Raw genomic sequence first — 27,211 nt, 5'->3', positions numbered from 1 at the left:
TTTTTTTCCTTTTTGTTTGTTGTGCTCCTCATACTTCAGTACAATTGGCTTCATCTGAAATGGCAGGCGCACGAGCTGCGTGGCGAAGATCAGCCTGTTTTCGTACAGGATAATGTAGCTCCTGTCAGTGCAACAGCACGGCCCATCTCCCCCAGCCCCAGCTTAAAGCCTACCTTAGAACGAAGGAGAAAGCAACAGCTCGGTTATATTTCATAAAATGAAACCGAAAAATAAGCCGGTTGCATTCCTCCCCACTCTGATGCCCCCCCACCCCACAAGGAAACAAGGAGCTTATTTACAATGCAAAGTGTCAGCGCGTCTAACATCGTGGGAAGCATCTTGCCGTTGTGGCCATTTCAAAGGTCAGCTTAAGACTCAAAGCACAGCAAGTTATCTCTTGAAAGGCTTCTTTGCCTCATGCTGGAGACCAGTCCAATAAGTCAGCTTTTGCGTTTAATCTTTTGGAATCAGCTTCTTTGTGGCTGAACAAAGATGCTGATTTTGAAAGATTAAATGCAAAAGCGATGGTGGAAGAGGAACAGGCTTTTCAGGCGATGTATTACGGCAACAGAATTACTGGAAAGAAAACAAAACATTTTAAAATTAGTTCTGCTACACATGAAAGTCAACATAATCACTTTGAGACGAAAATATAGCCTTCTTTAAAATAATTCTTTAATGATAAGCTTTAGTTGCTAACTATCCCAATTTTTCCTTAATATTTTTGTTAAAATATTAGTGGCTCCTCTGATGAACTAGCAGGTAAAGGCATCACTAAGTCATTTAACTAATCCGTCCTTTGGACAAGACATTAAAATGAGGGCCTGTCTGACTGTTCAGGCAGATGTTAAAGATCTCACAGCAATCTTCGAAAAGAGGAAGGCGTTTTATCTCAGATCCTGGCCAACAATCCCGCAGGTAAAATTGATCTCTTGATCACTTCACGGCTGTTTGCGGGACTTTGCTGGGTGCCAATTGGCTGCCGTGTTTGTCTACAAATGCATAGTCACTGCCCTTTACAGTAGATTTTGTGAAAGTACTTTCAGATGTTTCGATGACTTGATAAGACGCTATACCAAAATGCAAGGATCGTTAATATTATATGGAACACATTTCTGATCTCACCCCAAATCAATACGTTAGAGCATTGTAACTGGCCTCAGTGTTCTTGGGCTAGAAAAGGGGGAAAAAATACATCAGGCACTAGTCCTCATTCATCTCACTAACCACTGACCTCCACTGGAAGGTGCATATCCATGTGAAATTTGGACGAGAGCACAGTCAGATTTGATTGCGATTCGCACCATGGTTGAAGTGTCTAACATTCATCCTGACTTAAAAGCAGCATAAGCAGAATGTCTGCACACTGTGTAGATGCTGTGTGTGTCCGGTTATAAATACAATGAAACTCTGATAACTTGCCCCTGGGATAAGTCACCAATCCCACATAGCTCGTCACTCGCTCAATATTCTGGCTATTTCCCACAAAATGTTTTAATTACGACCCTCTGGTAATTCACGGGCCCTGAATATCTCGTAACTCACCAGGTATTTTGCAATGTTAAGATGGTATTTGCGTGGTTACGTGCCTCTGATAACTCGTCTTTTTATTCCGTCTTTCAGTCGCTAAACTAAGTGACACTCGTTTGCTAGACTTCCTCCTCCAGGAGGGATGCACAGGTCACAAATCCCGTTTTGATTTTCGCACGCACGCCAACACAACACGGCGAGCAGAAGGAGGAAGACTGGTTAGTGAGGATCCCAAATCCTGTTTTGTTTTTCGCACTCCCCACCACGTGCGCCCCCAAAATCAAAACTGCATTTGGAATCTGTACTCACCAGTCTTCCTCCTCCCCTCGACCTCAACCAGCCACACAGAGTAACGTGAAGGTGGAATGGTTCCCTTTTTCTGTGACCTAAGTTTTCTGTCTGTGGTCGGTTTTTGCTCTGCGCTGGCCAGTGTGTGTATCCTTGCAGTTTAACGTACACCGTTCGGTTCCTTGGATCTGTGTAACAGCTACTGTAAATGTCAAAGACTTATGTAAAGCACTTTGAACCAATAAAAAAACGAAAGAAATTTCGAAACCTCTTTGCCCGGGCCGATTCAAATACTTCGTATTTTCGAGATACCGTACTTTGGATAAGATTCCTTGATTCACAGGATATATTGTGAAGTGTCGTGTAGTGACTGTGTATTTGTAGATGAACGCGATTTGCGCAAAGCAACGTCCCACAAACAACCGTAAAAATAAATGATTAATTTTACCTGGAGGGTTGTTGGCCGTGACACCGGGAGAAAGCAGCGCAAAGTTGGTGGAAAGATAAAATAATAATCCATGCATTTGCCTTTGTACGAGGTGAAGTCGTTTTTGATTGCCTGTGATTGGGTACGTTGGAGGGAAGAGATAGCAGTGAATATCCCCAAGAGATACATGTATTATTTACCCAGGAGATGTCGTTGGAAGGCAAGCACCGAGCATTGTTGACCTGATATAAAGTTCTCTTGTGCAAGTTACTAATATAACAGGTTGCTTTCTGATTTGTTTAGCTCCAGCTAGGGTCGTGACATAATTTAGTCATGCAGTGGTTATATTAATTATCATTTCTGTAGATGGTAAAAGGAGCTGAATATTATTGAGAAAACTGACCCGTGTTTTGTTTATTAACCTACATCCTGATAATCATTGATCTCTCAAATGGATAATAATGACCATTAAATTCATCTTTTTGACACAAATTGACATCTACAGTGCAACTCTTCAAACTTGTGCTCATCTCATAGTTTTAATTAACGGCAGCCTGTCTCCCAGTTGTCGGATAAAACTAATCTGTTCATTTTCTTTGCGAACTGTGCCTTTTTGTCTCTGTATTTGCAAAAACAGGAAGTGGCACTAATCAAAACCGGTATCATTACCGGGTATGAGAAGATCAAAAATGAAAATTAAAAGTTACCTTATTATATTAGAGTCAACATCTGTTTGGAAGTGGGTAACAGGAGTAATGGCAATGTTATCAATTGAGTTGAACAGAAGCCAGCTTAATAGAACCCTTAGTTTTGTCTCCTTATTGATGACGTTGTTGCTTTCAAGCAATGAACTCCAAACACCATCGGGCTGTAACAAGCTTTCTCAATAATATCTACCGTATCATTGTTACTGTTGAAATAATAATGTGGTAGATCCCGCAGGAAACAACACATTCCTTTCATCTTTTAATTCTACTTATTAAAAGCTTCAATATGTGTCTCCTGACCCAAGATTAGCAGTAGCATAACCTGTGAGCAGGCACGAGCTAATGTTATTAACCCATCATTAACTATAGGTTCGTATTGGATGACAGAAGAGCACAAAACTGGCCCATTGACCTTCTTATGACTAAGTCTAGTGCACGATAACAGCAGGAGGTTATGCAACATCAACTCAAACAATCCTCATCTGCTTATGAATAAAATGTAAATAGCGGATATCACAAAAGGGGAGACCCACGAAGCTGACTGTTGCTTTTGTGTATGTTACAAAACATACATCCGCTCATCATGCAATGATTTGGCAGCCACAATCCATACCTTCAAAAAGATCATTTGCATCTGTTCCATTGAATCAATAATGTCTTAGAATGGGGAGCTGTTCTTTGAAGTGAAAGGCATGGAGAACGCATTGAATGCCTTAAATAAATGCTTCCCTCGGGTCGAAATTACTGCCACCATATCGTAGAAATAGTTCAAACGCTACACCCTAAAATCGTATTGATGGCTAAACCACAACTCAAAGACTCACGAGTTGAAAAATTCTACATTTATGAAATTTCTCTCATTTCTCTCCCACCTCCAGCAATGTAAGTGAAGAGAAAATGGCAATAGAAAACAATGCAGTAAATTGTTTGTGATTTACTGATGGCGCCTTTTTTAAAAAAAAAACATGATTTTCTTAATCAAAATGGCCCATTTTTGCAAAATTCAGGAAATTTCAATGTCGGGCAATGTAGTTCTGTAATGTTTCTTGTTGTCAAGGAATTTGGGTTCCATAGTTGTATCTGTGCTCTGGGACACTACCCTATGTGAAGGGCTCTATATAAATGCAAGTTGTTGTTGTTATTGTGTATGTCTCAACACTTTTACTAACTTACAATAATTGTCATTGATCAGTGATCGCTTTCTGTCTTGTTGCCATTTATTGAGATGCAGTTTTTGGTCTAGCTTAGCAAAGCCAAGATCAGATAACCAGTTATTGGCACCAAGGCGATGCTTCGTTTTATTTCTTTGCATCTTGTGTATAGAAGGTTCCTTTGTATGGGAATTGATGGCAAGGTTAAAAATAGGGATACAACCTTTCCTGACAAATTGTTGTAACCCGTTACGCAAACATGTTAAACATGAATCTCGGGGTAGTTGAGCATCTCTTGGGCTTCTGGATTTGAATCCTGCTGAGTCCAGTCAGACCTTCACTTTTTGAGGTCAGTGAAATGAGTACTATGTTCAAAAGACCTTGAGGTGCAGGGAATGGGGAGGAGGTACATAGGGTCACCCTGAAACTATACCAGCTCAGCGAAGGCACAACCCAGCAGTTATCCAGGGCGGTGTTAGTAGTTGAGCCCATTTGCCCAATAAAACCTAACAATGATTACAATTGATGTAATGCGCTTAACATTGGAAGGATGTTAGAAGGTTCTGCTTGAAGGCTTAGTTGAGGAAGGGCAGGAGGAAGTTCATGTGGAGCATAAACACCGGCATAGACCAGTTGGGCCGAATGGCCTGTTTCTGTGCTGTAGATTCTAATGGATTCAAATGTAAAGCTTTTTACAACATACACAGTGAAGTGTTTTGACTGTGTCTCCCATAGACGAAGGCAGCAGCCAGTTTACGCACAGTAATGCCCCATAAACAGCCACAAAGTGAATGACCAATATTACTTGCATCGGCCAGAAACTCCCTTCTCTTTTCAAATAATGTCACGCAATCTTTAATGTCTCATCCAAAGGACGGCACCACTAACAAGACAGTACAGTACAGTCCAGCACTGCACTGGACTGTATGAATTCAAAGTCACGATACAGGGCTTCAACCCACAACCTTCTGACTCTCGACAAGTACTTTGATAACCCTGAGAGATAAAGGCCAGACAAGTATAGGACAAGCTAGGCTGCACGGGTTGACATTTCTTCTTGCACTAATGGTGACACAAGTTAAAGATTCAAAAAATTCTGCTCAGAGTGTTTGTATCACAAAATTGAATCACAAGATTACAACCGTGATAGTGGAGACCTTTGTCCATAGCGTTGACAGGATTTCAAGACGTCATCCAATGTAAAGGTCGTTATATAAATGCACATTATCTCTGTTGTTGGACCCTGAGGCACACCCAAACACATAAACAAACACACACATATGTGTTTGAGTTCAATGTAATGTTCTCAATTGTAGCTGGAGAAACATATTGGGCTCCTCACAAGACCGGAAAATCAAAGTTATTTATAGGCGAACGTACCTCTAAAGCACTATCTCTTTCTAACTCTTGTTTGTTTAAACTAAAACTAGTAGTGAAGAGTAATCTTTTGCTGAAAGTTTGCTGTGTATCCCCCTAGCAGACTGACATTTTGGGAGAACAGATGTACTCCACTGATATCAGCATCAGCAAATCTGTCTGGCAGTGAGAACAGGGATTAGCATAATTCATATTCCTAGATGCTAAGATATGCCAAGTTTAGCTGCGTTCGTAGGTAACCAACATCAAATCTGGCGTTGATTTAAGAAATGCGTTTTAAGAAACGCAGTTCCCAATTGGCACCCGGAAATAAAAGCCCCACTGACCAGGGTTCTGCCTTCCAGCCATTCCCGCTGTTGAGAGGCACTGCTGACATCAGAACAGTTCATCTCCTCTCCTGGCGTGTCTGGGGATCGCAGGAAACCCACCACTCTTTGAAGTTGGACCTGAAAAAAACAATAAAATAAAACTTAACTTGAGCCGAAAAAATGGCAAAGTAAGTTACAGCTCGTTCTCAACAGCTCTCTAAAAGAATAATGAAATGTATATCTGCTTGTGGCAAGCTATGCCATTTAGCTGGTTTAATCTGCACCCTTAACCCTAATGCACGTTCTTCACACCCCAAGCCTACTCATCAACAACAACAACAACAAAATTACATTTATAGAGCACCTTTCACGTGGGGAGGACGTCCCAAAGCGCTGCCACTCATACCTAATACCCTCTAAAATTAAGTGCTTCTCAGGAGAGAATTCTCATTCCATTCCAGACACGGGGAAAACTCCAAACCTAGGTGACATGCATACGGGGAACTCTCAGTCTGGTTTGAATACTCTTAAAAATGGTGATGGTTTTCTGTCTGTGTCCGACACCCATGGAACAGCCAAACACCTACATATATATTAGAAATAATAAGTGCATTGGATACGCCTATTAGAAGTAAAGCGTAGCATTTGCTGTAACTACAGAAGGGTCAAATGGATAGAGCCCAGCTTATGAAGAAATAAAATAAACTTAGGTCTGACTGCAAGAGAATGATAACTATTATCCGTAAACATCTAAAGTGAAAGAAACAAATGTGTGGGTGGGCTGAATGAGCCAATGGCCCCACTCCTGCCTGAAATTGTTACTCCGCAATCTGGTAAGTAATTTCACCTGCAGTTCTCGTCTTTTTAAATGACCGACATTGCGGCCTTTAGGTAGCTGCTATGGACAGCTTTATGAACTTGTTTTACCCTCTGACATTTAAACGTAGTTATTATCTTATATCACAACATTGAATCTTATTTTTGGATGTGATGACAAAGTTCACAGCACAGATCTATACTAATACAAAAGGCTGAAAACCTCTATCCAGGACAAAGGTTTTTTTCTATAATACTGTGTAATACAATTGTTTTTGCCTACTATATACACAGTCGCTGTGCTTTGCAGTATATCTCATTGAACAGCTTTGAGACATTAATCCTAACGTGAAATGTATTCAAATGTAAGGCTTTTTAATTTTTTTTAATATTATTATTTTGGGAGGATGAAAATTATACAATATTTCACGACAGTACATAAAGATTTCCAGACGCAGGAAAAATGGGATGAACCGTTGTCAAACTCACTGTTTGTTAAAAAAAAAGGAACCATAGCAAGCCAAGCACTGATAATTGAACTTCAATAGATGCGTGATTTTTGGGGTATTGCTGAGCATAGCAGTTAATAGGGTTAAATAATTGATTAATAATCAATTAGCCCTTCTGCTATTAACAGATTTGGCAGTTGATTAAATATCTGGCAACCACTTAAGAGTACAGAGAAGAGATGTGCTTCATTAATAATAGAAAGCTCGAGAGTATACCAGGGCTAGTCACGATTTGCAAGAAGTTCATAAAATAATAATCCTTGCATTTGGTATAGTGCCTTATCACGTCGGAAGGACGTCTGAAATCGCTTCACGAGAATTACTGAGAAAATGGAGTGACTGTGTAATTCCACGCAGCAATGTCTCACAAACATCCATGGAGTTAATGGCCAATTTTATTTGGGGATTGTTGGCTGGGATAGAGAGAGAGAGAGAGAGAGAGAGAGAGACTCCCTTCCCTTTTTGAATAGCGCCTTCTTTAACAAACGACCGAACAAGGAGCTGAGACCTCGGTTTAACATTTCATTCAACGGACGGCAGCTCTGACGATGTAGCATAACCCAGTACTGCATTGGATTGCTCGCTTAGACCATGTGAGTTCAAATTCCACGTCACAAGGTCCCTTCTGAATCACAGGCGAGGGAGCTTCCACCGAGCCAAGCTGACACAAGTTAGACTGTAAGATAGATCCTAATTTCCTGTATTAAAAATGTACAATCTTGGAAACGAAATAACTTGATAAACAAAATCGATCTTTGGCATTCATTTGTATCTGGCTCCGAACATGGATTGTGAATCGCATTTGTTGAAATTTCTATCGTGTTCTTTAATGAATCCTCAGTTTTCTAGCCTCACTTCTTCACATGGAAACAATTTCAGGCAGAATTAGACCATCAACCCATCGAGCCCACCCGCCCTTATTCATCTCATTTGTGTAGAAAAGCTGACTACTGTGCGAAACAAAAGTCAAAACTCAGGAAAGTTACACTACTTAAAAATCAGAATTGCAACGTGTTTAGTCACTGAGTCTGAAAAAGACTTAAACATTGGATAAATGTATTATTACTATAATTACCTCTTATATAAAGACTGTCATATTAAAACTATTGAAAATACAAGAGAAAAGAAGTAATTATGACTAATGGATCTGAAGTGTGTCAAAATGGGGAGTTATTAACCTGTCAGTGCATACTCTAAACTGTTAAGGTGTCAGGTTGAGTTGCAGAAAAGCAAATTATTCCAAAAACTCAAAGCCGTTCAGGAAAAAGGAACCCACTTCTGTGGAAATTGGTGTCGTTCTGTGTCAGATTAAGAAACTTGGTGCCAAAATAACTGGGACACTCCATGCTTTGCTTTATTCATCAGCAACAGATATGTGTCTCAATTTTCAGGTTTTTGTTTACAAAAGGGCACAAATGGTTATAAGGTAGCAAAAGCATCACGATAAAAGGTGTAATCGCAGTTAATGGCTAAATGGTCTCCATTACTACTGGTAATAAGTGAGCACTTATAGGCAATCATAACTAAGGTGGCTAAGAAATTCACATTAATACCAGTTATTTTCTTTAAATGCAGTGCAACAGTGATTTTAGTGTGAAAAGCAATTTTAGGAGATCCATTTTTTCATAGTTAAAAGTATGTGACATGTCACGTTGAATAGTGTCTAATCAATGTTTTGTTTCTGTGGTGAAGAAAATCAATGGTGCTGTGGAGAACGTGAACTTTTATACCGCATTTATAAACGGAGCATTAGCTTGCAACATTAGGAACAAACTTCACAACTTTAAAATGATCAGCAAAGTGAAAGTCTTTGAGAGAACTGGGTCCAATTTGGGGTATTTTTAGTTTTTTTCAACTAGTTTTGGTTTGATTCCTGGCAGGGCGAAATGTTGGGCAAGTTTGCTCACTCCACACGCCTCTGTTTACCCAGTAATACGTAGGAACCCGGTCGTTAGTCGATTGGTGGATCGCTTTTCCGGGGGTAATAATTCCTTCCAAAAAAAACAATAATAATTTGGTCACTTCAATCCACGGCTGTTTGTGGGGACGTTGCTGTGCGCAATTGGCTGCCGCGTTTCACCCACAAATATACAGTCAATTCACTTTACAGTGCATCCTGTGAAGCGCTTCGAGATGTCTCAAAGACGTGCTCAGGCGCTGTATCAAATGCCAGGATTATTATTGTCATTATTACTTATGGGATTCCCAAAAAAGAAATCTATTAAAATTCCTGCCCTGCCTCGGGATCTTCACTCCGGAAGTAGATGGGGGCTGGAGCTGAAGGCAATGGAGATGATGTTCTGTATGTAGGTGATAGCTCCGACACATTAACACCCAGAGTCATCAATGTACCTTGTTCACAGATAGCTCCACATGGCTTGATAGTGGCAGCAGCAGGCAATAAAATATAATAAAATGATGCAATAAAATATCAAACGCAAGGATTGTTATTATTTATTAAAAATCATCCAGAGAAACACAGATTGAATACATCATTTGGTAGTGGCAGTTATGGAGGAATTCATAATAATGAGTCCTCCAGGTAGGTTGCTTATTCGTCCAACTCTTAGAATAATAGCAATAACAATAATGAGGATAATATTTGCATCCTATAAATCAGCTATTGTACGTTTAGCTGAATATATCAGAATAAACTCCGATGACAGTGTGAAAATGATAGAAAAACATGAAAACCAGAAAAATACATTTTCTATCATTAAAGAACCAATCAAGATCAAACAAGAGTATGACACCCACCAAAAAGAAATAGACAGTAGCTCAACTGAACCAACAAAAATTGCACTTGGAATGAAGATTGTCCATAAAACGAAAATGATATCTTGCGGGAAAACAAATGGGAGAAAAAAAATCACGCATGGTCACTTTCCAAGAGAAATGAAAGAACAAGAACTAGATATGAACCAAAGCTACAGCTGACTAATGGGGATCTGAGAGCAGAAACAGAAGCTCTCCTAATATCAGAATAGGATCAAGGTCTTACTATTACTATTCATTATTATGAAAATAAGATTTTGAAGAGAAACCTCGAACCAGAATCAGTAAACCACATGTTGTCATCATGTCCAGCCCTTCTGTAATCAGAGTATCTGAATCAACATAACAGTATAATTATAATAATAATCATTGTGTCTTATCACATCTTCGAGACGTCTCAAAGCCCTTTACAGAATATACTGTAAAGTGACTTGACTGTAGCGTCCCACAAACAGTCGGAGACCGAGTGACCAATTTATTATAGTTCTATTTTTGTTTGAAGAAATTATTGCCCCCGGAAAAGAAAATGTTTGAACTATGGAGAGAAAGAAATGGTAAGACAAGACCAACATTGCAGAATAAACTAGCTACAACTGGAAGGTGGATTGTGAACGACAAAAAATTACCGGAAGAATTAATCAAAGAAATTGAAATAAAGGTCAAGAATAATACCCAGAATTAAGAAAAGGTACTCATAGAAACTGGCAATAGTAATACCTACACAGTCAATAATACCATAATTGAACATGTCACCAAACAGATCAAGAACAGGAAAACAAAGAACAGTTACGAGAACAAGATGATGAATATATGAAAATGAAAATAATTATGAAAGAAAAGTGCAAAAAGTATGAAAGTTGAAGACAGAACAACAAATACCAAAAATAACTAAGAATAGAGCTTCAAAAAAAAACATTCAGATAGCCAACGAGGCCATCCGTGATGTAATAAATAGCAGGAACGGAACATAGAAGAAGCAAATGCCCTACTGTGTGCATCAGCAATTATATTGATAAAAAAACAAGACATGAAGATCAAAGAAAAAATAAAGAAACAGCTGAAAGAACCTAAATGGAAAACAAGAATTCAAAAGCAGATTAATGATGACAGGAGTGATCGCTCTATCCTGACCAAAATACACAATAATTAAATAAGCAATATTAAAAAGAGAAAAGCACTTCACTGGAAATGCTGTATAACTGGTGATGAAAATCTCCAGGATACCATTGAAATATTAAAATAAAAAATACAAGCAAAAAACACAGAGATTAAGATGTTATTAAAAACAAAACAAACAATACTACCGGAATAAAGAAATGCAGAGAAGTTTTACAGGGATATTGGAAAAAATCTCAACCAAGTGAAAGAATCACCTGCCTTTGAGGAAATAGAAAAGTTTGGGAAGAACATATGGGAGAAAGATGAACAACATAACAAATAGGCTGAATGGAAAAATTCTCAGACATCAGAAATCCTGGAACACCATGGCTGATGTCTGATAAAAAAAATCCAAGTCCTTAACAACACTCTATAAAATAATGACGTCAATAATTACTGAACAAACTTATAAACATCCGATTGAGAACAATATAATCCCCGATGAGCAAAAGGGATGTCAACAAAATGATAATAGAAGACTGTAAAACACAGAAATGCAGATTGAGTACGGCATAAATGGATGATAAGAAAACATTTGACAGTCCGTCATAGCTGGATTATTAAATGAATGGAGATATACAAACTTAACCCAAACTTCATAAATAATGCAACACAATACAAAACTACATTTGTATAGCGCTTTCACATCGGGAGGACGTCCCAAGGCACAATAAAGAAATGGAAAACTAAAATGACCTTACACTATGAAGAAGGTATCGTTGTGACAAATGAAATTAAAATCAAGTTGGGAATTTTCTAAGGTGATTAATTTTCACCATTCAGCTTTTGTATATCCTTATTCCCTCTCAGCTAAGAACTAAAAGACAATCAACCGAAAAAACATCAATCAAATAAAAAAAGCTGGCCATCTACTCTGTACGGATGACTAAACGATAAAGACGATGAAGAATTAGAACAACTGAAAATAGTAAAACTGTGCACTGATGGTATAAAAATGGAGCTTGGATTAGATAAATGTGCCAAAGCAACCTTTATCGACGGGAATCTGCCAAAAAAAAACTGAACAAAAATACAACAACAAGTGAGCTAGATCAAACACGAAGTGTATAAAATATCTTGGAATAGCTGAAAGCAATGGAATAGATCACAAAGGCATGAAATTGAAAGTTGTTTCTGAATAAATAGGACACGAACCCTGGGTACTCAAAGCAGATTTAAATATCAGAAATAAAATATTTGTTATTAATGCAATTGCAATGCCAGTAATAACCTACAGCTTTGGTATGATCGATTGGATAATCAAGAATTGAAAAGATCTGAAAAATATCAACAGAAAAATGGAGGAACTGTTGACCATTCGAGGCCTACATAATATAAAAGCTGATGTCTATCAGATTTATTCATCAGAAAAAGGAGGAAGAGGCTTGATTGAAATTGAAACATCTTACAAAACAGCTATTGCAGGTTTAGCTGAACAGACCAGAACAAAGCCCGATGACAGTATAAAAATGATAGAAAAACATGAAAAATAGAAAAATAAATTTTCTATCATTAAAGAAGTAATCAAGATCGAGCAAGAGTACGACATCCATCAAAAAGAAATAAAAAGTAGCTCATTTAAACCAACAGAAAGCACATGGAATGGAAATTGTCTTTAAAAAGAAAATGATGTCCTGCAGAGAGAGAAAAAAAAAGAAATCGAATGCGAGAAGAAAATCATGCGTGATCAATTTCCAAGAGAAATGAAAGAACAAGTCCTAGATATGAACGAGGGCTACAGCTGGTTGACTAATGGGATCTGAGAGCCAAAACAGAAGCTCTCATAATATCAGCACAAGACCAAGCAAGCTATTGCTACCCATTATTACGAAAATAAGATTTTGAAGAGAAATAGTCATCCGAAATGTGGAATATGCCATCAAGCGCTCGAAACGGTAGACTACATATTGTCATCGTGTCCAGCCCTACCTCAATCACAGCATCTGAATTGACGTAAGCGTGCAGCTAATTATATCCACTAGGCAATTTGTAAACACTTTGATATTGATGCAAAGACCGACAGGCGATGAACATCAACCAGCAAAAGTGACATCAAAAAATAACATCACAATTATGTGGCACTCACACAACTACACACAGATAGTACAGTGATCTGTAATGCACCAGACATCATTATATTTAAATAAAAANTAGATGGTACATGCAGTATTATTGATGTGGCCATCCCAAGCAATCACAACCTACAAAATAAGGATCCAGAAAAGATCATAAAGTATATTGAATGCGGATGCATAATAATAATCCTTGCATTTGGTATAGCGCCTTATCACGTCTTCGAGACGTCTCAAAGTGGTTCACAAAATATACCGTAAAGTGAATTGACTGTATGTTTTGTGGGCAGAGGGAAGGAACCTATCTGATTGTCACGCAGTTAAATCAAAGGGAATCTCCGATGTAATCATGTAATCATTAACTGATAATAGTGCAACTGGAATTGTTAATAAGGCAATTCGGAAATGGCTTGACAAGATACCTCGTGCACCGCATGTCCACCTCCTGCAGAAAATAGCTATTTTAGGAGGTTCAAACTTACTAAGAATAGTAACACATGTAATGTGACAGTGTTATTAATCTAGCTGACCCACCACTGAAAACCACTTGGAAACTACCTCCGCGGAGCGATTTAAACTGTAATAACACAATAATAATAAAACTAATCCTTTCATTTGGTGTGGCCTCCATCATATCAAAACGTCGCAAAGCATTTCACAGGTAATTGCAGTCGAGCGCAGTGACTGCGTATTTGTGGGCAAACACGGCAGCCAATTTTGCACATAACAAGGTCTCACAAGACAGTCGTGCAGTGAATGACCAAGTTATCTGGAGGATTGGAGAGGCGAGATTTACAGAATTTCCCTCTTTCGGAGCTGCCGTCATGCTTTCAGACGGACGGAAGGTTAGGAATCCATCTGATTGTAAGGCATTTACATCAAAGGGAATCTCCGATTCCAAGGCGCGATGGTGCTTCATTCGCTGCTCTGGCTGATACCAGGTGACGCATTCAGATCCCTTGCACCGACCTTGCACCCACCCGAGAGAATACACAGACTTGAATTTAACAATGGCAGGAAATTGCAGAAAGAAAGAAATGTTTTGCCACAGGATAGTCTGTTTGTCGAACGCGGTCATGCCAGTATCCATTCCTACTACTTGAACATAATGTTCTCTCTGTTGACCAGTGAAAGTACGCGTAGCAGAGGGGACAAAGGCAAAGATGACAAAGAAGGTGCAGCACGGGAACAGGCGGCTCAGTCCAACCAGTTCGTGCTGGCTACTCCCTACATTCCTCCCTCCCTCCTTTACCCTGTTATTCTCAACGACAACAACAACTTGCTTCTCGCCAGACGGTCTCGGAGCTCTTTAGTGCGAAGGCCCAGCTTCCTCTTTGAATGCATCTGTACACTAACTGATTCGATCACCACTTCAGGCAGCGAGTTCCAGAATCTCACTGCCCTCTGTATGAAGTAGTTCACCCTAAATTCTCTTTTAGCTCCCCTAGTCACTCTCTTATATTTGTGTCACTGCTCTCATTCAGCTCCGATCCAAGTGATTTCAATGATAACGTTGTTTTTTCAAGCCAATAAACCCCTGCGAACAGCTGACGGGGGAAAAAAACAGATATAATCTTAACCTGCAATGATGACAGGCAGAAGGCTAAGGCAAGGTGTGACAGTAGAGAGATAAATGTGTGGGGAAGTACCAGCGCAGGATTTGCAAAAGAAATAAGGAACCACGCTGAAAAATGATCATAATGAACTTGGCTTTGTAAACAGCTTCCCTAGTGACAGGAGGGAAGCAGGTTGTGATAGTGAGACAGGTTAAAGACATGGGCAGGCTACTCCGTATATTGGCTTTACACTGACGTTAGGTGATGACCACAATGATTTGGATAGTAATTTCTGATTTATTTTGTAAATCCTGCACGGGTATCTCTCTACTGTTACCGCTTGACTTAGCCTTCTACCTTAAATCATTGTAGGTTAAGGTTTTGGTCAGTTTGCTCACAGAGGTTATTACCTTGAATGATTGGGAGTGTGATTCGCAACTGAGTGTGAGGTACAAGCAGAGGCTGAGCGAGCACAGATTGCATCGGAACCCAGGCTCCTGACACTACCTACAGGAGGTGGTTTCAGCAGTAAAATGCAACGGGCATGATTCACACTGAGCTCACCCTGGCTTGTTCCCTCGTTTTCAGTTCCAAGCTTTAAAGGGTCACAAGCGCAGAACGTTTAAATAATATAATAGTCTTGTAAGTGGCTCTTCAATGACATGTTTAAAAAAAACACACCCAGTTTGATGTTCTGTACACACACACCTTACCTTAGGTTTCAGGCAGACAATGTCAAAATCAGGCATTTTAAATGTTCGTCCCTGACTTGTACAGGTCTAAAGTGGGAAGGATAAGACAGGCGCTACACTACAATCCTGCAACTGGCTTTGCTCGGAGCAGTGTAAGTGCAGCATCCAGTCATTTGACCAGTGTGGCTTCTTTTTTTATATCAGTATAATATGGGTAAGGAGGTCCTAGCTGGATAGGCAGTGAGAAACTTCACTGCGAAAATCCATGCTTAGAGTATCCAAACCAAGTCTTTACCACCTATGCATGGAAATGGCCCTGTATCTGGAATGGAATACATACTCTCTCCCTGGAGATAGACATGACTCTGCTTACCTAGTTCCGGAGAGTAATAGGCGCAGGTCGGCAAGAACCCACGCTTAGGGACCCCAGAGTGTGTTTTGGTTTACTGCTGGAGTTTAACAACTAAAACAGTACAAGTTGTTAATGGGAGCATGGCCTGTGAAGTCCTCACTGCCTGTCCAGCTAGGACTTCCTTACCCATTAGAGCTTTGATTTGCAGGGATAACAAGAGCCGAGTGGGAAGAATATATGTGTCCCTAATTTGCCAGACCAGGGTTTGCTGATGAACCAGTTTGGCTGCTCTAGATTTATTCCGGTCTTCAACCATTTCAGAGTCCAGAATTTGGCAAACTATTGAATTCAAGCCTTCGCTTACGAGAAAACTACCTTCAAACTTCTAAGAATTTAAGAATGACGAAGAAGCCTTAATAATTCCAAACCTGGGTAAATCTCTGCAAAGAAATCAAATCAAACAAGGTTAGACATTCCCATTTCCTTTGGCCTGTTTTTTTTAAAAAAAAAACAGTCTACCCTGTAACATGTGATTTATTGTTGTTGTTATTGTTGTTTGAAATAAAAATCTGAATTTTTTTAATGCAGAATATTAGCTGGAAATAGCAATTCCTCTTGGCGCGCGATAGCCATGCTATTATTACACTCAATATATCCTGATCTGCCAGATGACCGGCCCCATCCAGCATTGTCCACAATGGAGATGCGTATGAAACCAGGCACTGGACTCTGCTCTAAGTGAGTTTTTGTGCATTAAAAGATAAAGCGCAGGTCGAAAGACAAGATCCACGAGCTAGAGGGGCCTGGCTTTACAGACATTACCAGCATGACGGTGTTGTGTGGAGTGGGGAGGGAGGGGGGAGGAGAGAGAGTCACTTGTTTCACATCAGGGTACATTCATTTTTACTCCAGCAGCTTAGCTCCTCATTTAGTTACTTGTAAACAACATGGAACGCATCACTAAAATGACCCTGATTTCTTTCTGTGTTCGCCCCAAAGTAATGCGTTTGATGTGACTATCACCAAAAAAAAAGGCTCGTTTAAAAGCTAAGCTGAAAGCCAATGAATCTTATCACAACAGTGGCCAATGGTTTTCAGCGTCAGGCAGCCTGGTGGCTTTAACTTGCAATCACAGCTTACAAAAGCAAAGTCTTAACTGTTTAGCTGTCACACTTGGTTCAGGTATGATAACTAATTTAAACGTTACAAAGGATTTGGGTTTTTTTTTCTCTCTCTCGGTACGTACCCAATAGTTTGTGTTAAGAGTTAAAGTCATTATATCTTATTAAATGCAATAATTTCCTACAAACAGTTTCTGGAGTGCTTCCAAACGTTAAACACAAGAGAGAACAAAAAAAGTGTAAAAAAAACTCCATTCTGCTTTCTTCCAGTGAATTCTAATGAATACAAGACAAATATGTAGGTATCAACTGCCAGATAACTGCTCTCAAATTAGGCACTAATTATTGTCAGGATTCACAAGAAAGTTATACCTTGTCATTGAGAGATGGGTCCAGGTTGTGCCCAGTTCTGCTCCCATTAATATTCAGGCGGTAATTACCACAAACCCTATATTTGCTATGGTAATTAAGGACTAGTGGTATCTCTATTGTGCAAAGAATAGCACAGCAATGAGCTGAAAGAAACTTACAGAAACTAGTCAGCTATTCCAGTCTAATCGTCGCCAATGATATGTGACTGCTTTGATCGGTATGGCACTCATGTAAATTGCTTTGTTTCCTGCTGACGTTAATAATCCTAAAATAATAATCCTTGTATTTGGTAACGAGCATTTCACATTAGGAGACCGTTTCACAGGATCTACTGTAAAGTGTAGTGACTTTACTGTATTTCGCAGGCGAATGCCTTTCAGAAACTTTGACGTGTGCCAAGGCAGCAGGACACGAGGGTACAGATTTTTAAGACAAACTCAACAAACTATTTCTTTACACTGTACAATGAGTGGCTGATAGCTGGATCAGGGCTGCGAGGATGGATGTCAGAGGCCAGGACCCTGGATTCACGATGCTCCAATGAGAAGATGGTAGGGTGGGTACTCTGGAAGAACGAGATCAAATCGAAGAGCTGTCGTTGACTTGTTATAAAGTGTAGGCATACACAGCAAACAATTTGCACAGAGCAACACCCAACAACAAGTCAATGGGTGAAATGTGCAGGTTTCAGAACAAGTCGCCTGTGCTACCTATCACGAGGAATATCTTAAAAAACCCTACAAATTTAACACCGGATTGGACAATATTTCAGGAGAATCCCGTCAGCATAACCCCACATCCAGCAACATTACGTTGTGTTAACTTATTCTTCTCTTTCAGATGCTGATTGACCTGTTGTGGATTTCCAGCATTTATGTATTTATTTACTAATTGATGTTTGGGGGGGGAAACTTTTTAGGAAATAATAGAAGTATTTTGGTGCTGGCAATAAGAGTTTAAGTAAGAAGAATAACAAGCAAACGATAACAGAAAGTAACAAGCTAAGTGTCTGATGTTGGGAGCTCAGTTGTGGATAATGCTATTGTTTAAAAAGGAAACAGCACTTTCGTGCAAAAGATATACAACGATAATCCTTGCGTTTGATACAGCGCCTTAACACGTCTTCTAGATGTCTCACAAAATATACTGTAGAGTGAATTGACCGTATATTTTGTGGGTGAAACACGGCAGCCAATTGCGCACAGCAGCGTCCCCACAAACAGTTGCGGATTGAAGTAACTGATTTATTATTATTATTTTTTTGAAGGAATGATTGCCCCCAGGAAAGCATCTACCAATTGACTTCCTACTTACTGCTAAGTAAACAGATATCTTCGGAGTATTTTGGTAGTATATTGAGACACTAATTATTGTCAGGATTCATAAGAAAGTTATACCTTATTTTTGAGAGACGGGTCCAAGTTGTGCCCAGTTCTGCTCCCATTAATATTCAGGCGGTAATTACCACAAACCCTATATTTGCTATGGTAATTAGGGACTAGTGGTATCTCTATTGTGCAAAGAATAGCAGCAATGAGCTGAAAGAAACTTACAGAAACTATCAGCTATTTCAGTCTGATCGTTGCCAATGATTAGTTGGTGGCCAACTGCGCATGGCAGTCTCCCACAAACAGTCGTGGGATGCCTGTAAATCTTTTTTTATTATTATTGAAGTGGAAATCCCCGACAAAAGGATGTAAAGTGTCTCAAAATACTACCTTGTGGCAGTTATGTGTGACATTATCGTGGCAGAAAGAACGCAGATTTCTTCTGACTCTCCTTCCTCCCGAAACAAAGAAAAAGGTTCTCAGAGACGTTTTTCATGAAGTCGGTGCTGCTTTAATTAAATGCAACAAAAGGAAGTGAAATCAGACAATAAACAAAGGACAAAGGTGCAGTCAAAACTGAAATGCGGAAGCAACTTTGCACGTTACCCCTAAACTGGAAGACATTAAAAAAAACTCACCTGTCAGTTCTCTCATAACACATAAACAGAATTATAATAATATAATAATCCTGGCACTTGATACAGCGCCTTATCACATCGTTGAGACGTCTCAAAATGCTTCACAGAATAAACCGGAAAGTGGATTGACTCTGTATTTTGTAGGTGAAACTCGGCAGCCAATTGCGCACGACAGTCGTAAAAAGAATATAATAATAGTCCTTGCATTGAGATATCTCAAAGTGCTTCACAGGGTTTTACTGTAAAGTGTAATGCCTATGTATTTTGTAGGCAAACACAGCAGCCAATTTTGCACACAGCAACATCCTACAAACAGCCAGAAAGGGAATAACCTTTTTTTTGAACAATAGCATTCGAACAATAAATAATTGAATAAACAATACTGCAGTTGCAATTTTTCTTTTTCTTGTGTAATTGTTGTTAAGCACATTAAGAATACAAAGGCTAATTTGTTAACTACATGTGATGATTCAGAAGTGTAAATAAACACGGGATCCAGATACAAGTTTAGTACTTTCAGTGATTGAAAAGTGACAAGCGAAAAGATGTTGTCGCCAATATTGACCTGTCTGCTCCCTCTGCTCAGCACGCTCCGGTCTGCTCCACGTCCCCCGCCTGGCCCTCCCCACCCTCGGCGATCAGGCTTTCAGCCTCTCGGCCCCTACCCGATGGAACTCCATCCCACTGTTCCTGTAGGAGTCCTGTAGCGCAGTGGTTAGAGCACTCGCTTTGCAAGTGAGACACCTGGGTTCAATTCCCGGCAGAGGGCGAAACCTTGGGCAAGTTTCCTTACTCCACACGTCTAATAATAATCCTCAAAAAAATAATAATAAATTGGTCATTTTCAACCCACGGCTGTTTGTGGGACATTGCTGTGCGCAATTGGCTGCTGCGTTTCACCCACAAATATACAGTCAATTCACTTTACAGCATATTCTGTGAAGCGCTTTGAGACGTCTCGAAGACGTGAAAAGCGCTATATCAAATGCAAGGATTATTATTATTGTTATTATAGTTCCCTTCGCCTTGCTCTCTCCCTTGCCTCCCTCAATGCACATCTCAAGACCTACCTCTTCGACCGGGCCTTCGATCACCCTCCTACCCCTACCCTCCCTGCCTTCCACCCCCTCCTAATTCCAACCACCTGCTAGGGTTCAAATCCCTGACTGTCCAGGACCTTGGATGTCCTCCTGATGTGAAAGGCGCTGTACAAATGTACACTCTGTTGTGTCGATTCGGTGAGTGTGAGAGAGGATGAGGAGCTTCCATTGTTGGTTCTTGTTAAGGGCACAAGAGCAGAGTTTTCGCGTTTAAGGTCTTTGCAGCTGAAGGACAATGAAATCTCAGAAGTCCTTAGCTATCATTCTGAATAAAAGTGGAAGTCAGCAGGGAAACAAGCTCAGGACTTGGAGAAGTGGAAGTAGATTGGGATAGGGTTTAAAAAGCCCCAGAGACTGAGTGACTTTGAGGCTTCATTACACTTCATAGCATTAACATGTCATGTTTGCATTTTGGACAAAGATAAGCCAAAATGAAGAATAAAAAAAAAATCGCAGTGTGCTGAATCCTTGGCAAATACTCATCGCAACAGTTCATTCCGTCGTAATTTCCAATTTTTTTTAACGTGCCTTTTCCTTGTACAGTAATCTCAGTGTTTAATCCACTCGCCATCTTTTGACATTTGCAAGATGGGAATCTTGCCACGAGGGAAAACTGACATTTCGTTCCTCTTACTCCGCCAACGTCACTCATTCACTTATTTGCCACCGACACCAATATTGCCTTATTACGCTCCCTCCCCATCGCTATCGGGAAGGGTTGGGTGGGCTTTTTTTTTCTTATTTCTCTTTTGAGTTGGCTGCAATGTATAAGCGGTTTGGAATCGGCAGAAAAGCTTTGACGTGTAATTTTGCAATGATCTTCAAAAATATTTTCTTTTCGGGTGGGGGTGGGGGGGGGAGGCGGTGGTTGGTTCCAATATATTTTTTAGACGTTTTTGGGGGGGGGTTGGGGACTCAGCAACTGCACAACATCCGGGACCCCAGCCCAAACATCAAATCCGTACCGAAACATCTCAAATTACCAGCAACCTAACAGCAGCAGGACATCAGAACCAGCCACTCCACTGCAGAAGAACGGTGAGCCAAGGGGAGCCACACTGAGGTCAGTTATTGCCTGACATTTGGATGTCATTGCCAAGCCTCCACTGAGTGTCCCAGCAGCCCTAAATGCTTCACTCCTCTTGTGAGTGGTTTATGCTAATAAGGGTCCGGGTATGTGTAATTACCACCTGCTCCTTATTTTCCTACGTTACTATGGGAACTGTGAAAATGACAATTCAAACCTGCTTTATATACTGCTCTGGCCGATCAAACTGGGACACAGCGACAGTCCTTACCCCCTAACACCCCGAGTCCTAACCATAACACCCGCAATCCAAGTCCCAGCATATCCAGCCCAAACCCCCCACCCCCAGTCCTAACCCTGATACTCCTAACCCTAGCCCTGACACTCACAACCCTAACACCCAGCTCTCCTATGTTGGCTCGTCCCGCTTGTACTGGTTAAATGCCAAGTGGGCCTTCTGTACCATAGAACCACAGAACTCTAGAGCGCAGAATAAGGCCCTTTGGCCCGTCTTGTCGGTGGCTGACGCTTTTAAAGAGCAACCCTTTCAGTCCAATCTACCTGCCTTTTCCCCCGTGTACTTTACTTTGGATATCTGTAGGAGAACTTTACCTTTGCACGCAAAGACATCAAGATAAAAGGCAGAAGAGAAGGATTGTCATCACTCCGGGGGGGGGGGGGGAGTGTTTACTTCTTCCAGCTAACCGCTTCCTGAGCATTAAGCAAATTGAAAATTACACAAATGGATACAGAACAATAACTCCATACAGTTTTCCGCCCAAGATTGCCCTGAGGTTAGTGACAAAGCAAACATGGTGGCATTGGTTCCTATGTTCTAAAAATAACATCTTCCGAGCATCAAGTGATCGGGCAACAACTTCTCTAAGTGAGAAAGAATTCTTAAAATGGGCACCTCATTGAGGAGGAAAAAAAACAGTGGGGCAGTAATTTATAGAAAATACAGAATTGACAAAAAAAAACACAACTTTTCACAAGTGTAATAAATTGCCAGTCTGCGAGGACCCAAACACGATTTGCATTAATCCACAATGCATTTTGCACCTAACACACATGTAAAACTCGCTGAGAACATAACATCTTCTGTTCTCCGCCCCCATTAACTAAGTGTAGGTGGTGAATGATGGACGAGATCAAGGGCTGATCATCACCCTGATCAAACACCCTGCCCCAACGCTTTCCCTTGGAATTTTAGCCAAACATAGGCGTTCGCTGCACAATTTGTAGCCTTGATAGTAAAAAAAAAATGAAACTGCGAGAAGGGCACCTCTTTGTGAGCGGAAATCAAAACCATAAATTGATCTGAAGTATGCAAATCCATTGCAGGTGGGTCCCTGACCTTTGCATGACTTCTAACATCCCTTCATCCCAAAGCTATCCCAAGATTCGCCACTGTCCTAGTATAACAGCTGCATAGACTCGCGGCAGCAGCATACGAATATGAAGCCTGTATGTGCAGCATTTGTCACAGAAATGGCCACTTTGCATAACGGCATGAGTCACATACATAGTCTTTGTACCTGATTTTACATCTGTGCCCAACGAGGGAAAAATTACGACTATCATGCCACAAATTTGAAACTATGTTAACCCATTCATTGTAATATTAATTGTAAATTGTGCTGTGTTTTATCGCCCGCCAGAAACAGCTCTGTCTTTTCATGTTCGAACGAACGGTTTTCATTTGGACAGAAAGTACTAAGCAGATTATTGTTTGTTGTTCGAAACGAGTTCCATCGCTTTTGCACAAAATCTTCCTTTTAAAATGTTTCTCGCTGTTCACTGAATTGAGTCGGTAAAGCCGCATCTGTCTTACCACTGGCAGCAAAGTCAAGAGGCATGAGGCTTTTTGTAAGTTCTACAATCCCCAAAGACTTTTTATTACTTTGCATACTGTGAAATGTCACCTTTTGAGCAAGCTGTTGCAATGTTTTCTATGCGCCAAAATGTGAAACCTCAAAGGACATGAATTAATCCACTGTTCTCAGTGACAGCTTTTTAAAGGCATAGGAAGCCTCAGGCATATCTCACACACACACACACACACACACACACACACACACAAACATATATACACACACAGTGAAATACAGAACAGAAATGGTGGTGGTGGTGGTAGTTGCCGAAAACTTTTTTTTGAATATCAGGAATAAAACGTTACTGTATTTCTGTGAACGTGCCAGGGCAGCAATGATATTTTATGGGATGTTCATCTGAAGATCGCAAAGAGTGATCTGAATGGATTTCAAACAGTATCTCGTGACTGTATTGGAGTTCTTTAAGCAGGGAAATGAATTGATGGACGATGGCTCTCTGGGGGATAAATTCCTCTGGGATTTTCAGAAGGTGTTTAAAAAAGTTCTGCCCGTGAGGCTTCCTTCCATGAAAAATAAATTCCATAGAATTATTGATGAACTATGGCAATAATTGCTTTGACAATCGGAATCTGTTGTTAATTGTTCAATCTAACATTGGGTTATTGATTCTAGGATTCCCCACAGAGGATTACTGAATTGGGCTCAGTTAATATAATGTGATCTTTGGAGGTGAGTACCAACAGAAATGGCCACTTTGCATAAAGGCATTAGTCACATAGGCTTTGTACCTGATTTTACATCTGCATTGCATCCTGATCTGTTACAATGACAGCCAAACCAGAAGTAAAATTTTAAGAGTAGGCTTATTTTGTGGATAAAAAAAAATTGAATGTTTGGATTAATTCAGATCACTAGGGACTCGGGTTGATATATTCCTTTATAAAATGATGGCTCGCATGCATAGCGGCACACAATGTCCATCTGCGATTATGCAACACTCTCCCATTGGCAAAGAGACTGGGTGCCTGCTGCTGGTGGTGGGGATGGCAGTCCCGGGAAGAAGACTACATATACTGATTTACGATTGTGTTTGTTTTGTGACTTATCTGGTTTTGTACGGAAGGCAACAATCTCATTGCTGGCACACTGCACTGATGAATTGCATATCTGTTTTTCTCCCCCCCGTCGTGGTCTAAAAGGCTGATCAGTTTGACGAAAGTAGTGTTCGCATCTGATCCCTCATTGTATTCAGGGGAATATGCTTCATTTTTCCCCTTGCAGTAGAGTGTACTGCTACATCCACGTTCTCTGGAGACTCTCGTGCCGGCTGACAGCATTCAGACTTGGCTTTGAGAACACTTGCGATTTCCAACCTCTAAAGCCAAGTCCTTAAAAAGCTGAATTTTCCTCCCTACTGATTCTCTTGGCAATGTGCCCTCCTGCATACTCAGGAGTCCAACCTGCAGTGACAGGAGGCCTTGCGATTGATAAGGTAAATATCCAATTGCGGGTAGAACCACAAAATCAATCACGTATCTCGCAGCGGTTAGTGCGAGCGAACATCAGCCGGAAAATACTTTGGAATCCATGAGGAAATAGAGTTTGATTCAATGCGGCGATGGAGGTAATTCTGGAGTTAAAGATGGTACCCGTTTGGCTCTAGCTTCAGCCTGCCCATGGACGTGAGCTTCTGCAGCAATGAGGCTTGTGTGCACATGGCTGAAAATCTCCAATATTGCAGAGAAAAACAATGTCCATCCCCAAGCTGTCCAACATTTTTCAGTCGCACCGTTTTCTGCCAAATGTTCGTATTACCATCTAAAAGCACTTCAAATGCACTCAATAGAAATACAATGTCATGCCTGCCAGCTCCAAACATTCCCTTTAAGGAGGGAGTGACCCCTCTTTATACATGACACCCAAACATGTACGGCTAAATGCTGCACGTTATAACTTATAAACACATTGATAAAATGTAAAATAAAAGTACATTTGAAATCTGGACATACACTTTAAGAATCAATCAATTGTAACATGATAATTGAATTTGCCAATAATTTCTCTGGGTCTCTTTGGTAATTTCCTCCTCAAAACACTGACTGTTGCTTGGGTGCAGTTCCCCACCCACTCCGCCACCCCCCCCCCCATGCAAAATCTCCTCCTACCCCAGGACTTGGTCCAGTTTAGCTGGTCTCAGATGGACTGTAAATTGCAGCTAATGTGCCTGGATCGGGGGGGGAGGTGCAAGGTCGGAATTACTGACGCTGGATCCAGTAACCCACTCACCCACCCACCTCGAAGCTGGAAAGTGCTATATGGGAGCATCGGATGAGATCAACATAGCGTCAGGCTTGGCTGCGATGACTCCCATGGTCAAATAATCTGCCAACCTTCACTGTCCCGCATGAAGAATGCCCACTGGGGTGAGGTTGAGATGGCATCCAGTGGCACTGAAACTTTTATCCCAGTGTAACTCAGGAGAGGAGGAATAATCTTTTTTTAAAAAAATATACATATATATTGATTGATTTCAAAGAATTATTAACACACACAATATCTTGCTTTTCAGATCAGGTCTTCTTATGTATGACTCTGGTTTGAGGTTAGGGTTAGGTATTTGAAATTGGCAAATTTTGCAAATTAGTAACTATTAAATTCAAGCCAGGGAAACAGACTAAAGTGGGTGGCATTACGGACCGGGCCACTGACCGGTAAGCAATCTGTATCTATAGGGTGAAGTGGATATAATATCAGTTCCTATGCTGCAGCTTTAAACCTCAAGGCAATTAATTTAATTAAACCAGATCCAATTAACTCAAACCAGGCTCTCTGGAACTTCATCCCAGAGTTCCTCCGACTCATCCCTTCCCTCCTCACTTTCGAAGCTGCCTTAAAAGACTTAACGCTTTGGCCACATTTCCAGTCACCTCCTCACACTCCCCTCCCTCGTTCAAATTCCAGCCAGCTGTGTGAAACACATCAAGATGGCCTCTCGACTTAGAGGAACAGTGTAAATTGTGTTAATTATACCCACCTAAACTGGAGTGTACAGCAACCAAAATAATCTGAGCATTGGTATCAAGGAAAATGGCTTGCCTGCTCCTCTATTAGATATTTTTTTCCTCTAACTTCAGCCTTTACAGATTATTAAAATAAAATAAAGTGAATGCTGATCTTGAATCGATTGCAAGATTTTCAATCAATTGCTAGATAGACTGGCAACAGTGACTGGCATTTCCTTCATCATCTCAGGATTCATTAAGGCCTGATCCCAACGCAGAGAGAGAAACATCCTTACTGTTGCCACTCTCAGCCGTGGCCCATCTGGTGTTGAGATCGGCAAACATTAGGTGCAGAATTTATTCTGGGTTCTTGTTCATTGAACCGACACTGAGATTGGCAGGGACCAATTCCTCTTGTAACCCTTAACAACCAGCAGCAGGGATTGCTGTACAAAGGCTCTGCAAAAAAGGGATTGGAGAACTCACCTCCCACAAGATAAGCCTCAAGAGTTGCACTGCATCTTGCAATTTCAACGGTGGAGTCTATCGCATTCACCACCATGTCCTTAACTGGAAGGGCTTTTCCTCTGGACGTAGCCTTCAATAAATTGCAGTCGAGCCTCTCAAAGCAAATATGGAAAGATTTTCCAACAAACAGTGGATTCGTTAACAGATTGTTGTGAAAGTGCATCTCTAGGGAAGTAGAGGAAAAAAGAAGGCAAACACTTAGCAAAAGGTGGTAGTTCATTTTGGTTTTTGAGGTCGTCGGTGCAAAAAAAAAAGGCATTGGCCTTTTCTTTTGAGGCAGTGGGTTCAAACGTAACTGTGGGTTGCACGCATAGTCTAGAGACAGTCACTCCAAATGGTGGAGCACTGGGGTTATTGTCAGATTGGATGAGACATTAAATCGAAGCCCCATCTGCCTGTTCGGGTGGATGTTAAAGATCCCATGGCACTGTTTCGAAATGTGAAAGGAATTTCTCCTGGTGTCTTCTCCAACAATCCTCCAGATAAAATTGGTCATGGACTTCATGGCTGTTTGTGGTCCATTTCTGGGCTCAAATTGCCTA

General features: G+C 40.6%; 1 long non-coding RNA gene across 3 annotated transcripts; it reads right to left on the bottom strand.

Annotated features, from left to right (window-relative positions):
• LOC103186163 lies at positions 1-26,828 on the bottom strand. Of its 3 annotated transcripts, XR_006084914.1 has the most exons (4): positions 26,628-26,828; positions 5,807-5,926; positions 1,840-2,020; positions 521-576 (listed from the first exon to the last, which is right to left on the bottom strand). It is a non-coding gene; the product is annotated as an uncharacterized LOC103186163 (long non-coding RNA). The 3 variants fall into 3 exon arrangements; XR_488715.2 differs by lacking the exons at positions 521-576; positions 1,840-2,020 and adding an exon at positions 1-173; XR_006084915.1 differs by lacking the exons at positions 521-576; positions 1,840-2,020 and adding an exon at positions 1-169.
• Between the last annotated feature and the right edge of the window lie 383 nt (positions 26,829-27,211).

Source organism: Callorhinchus milii, unplaced genomic scaffold, assembly GCF_018977255.1.
Source record: "Callorhinchus milii isolate IMCB2004 unplaced genomic scaffold, IMCB_Cmil_1.0 Scaffold3, whole genome shotgun sequence".
Classification (NCBI taxonomy): domain Eukaryota; kingdom Metazoa; phylum Chordata; class Chondrichthyes; order Chimaeriformes; family Callorhinchidae; genus Callorhinchus; species Callorhinchus milii.
This window is presented reverse-complemented; position numbering and strand designations above follow the sequence as displayed.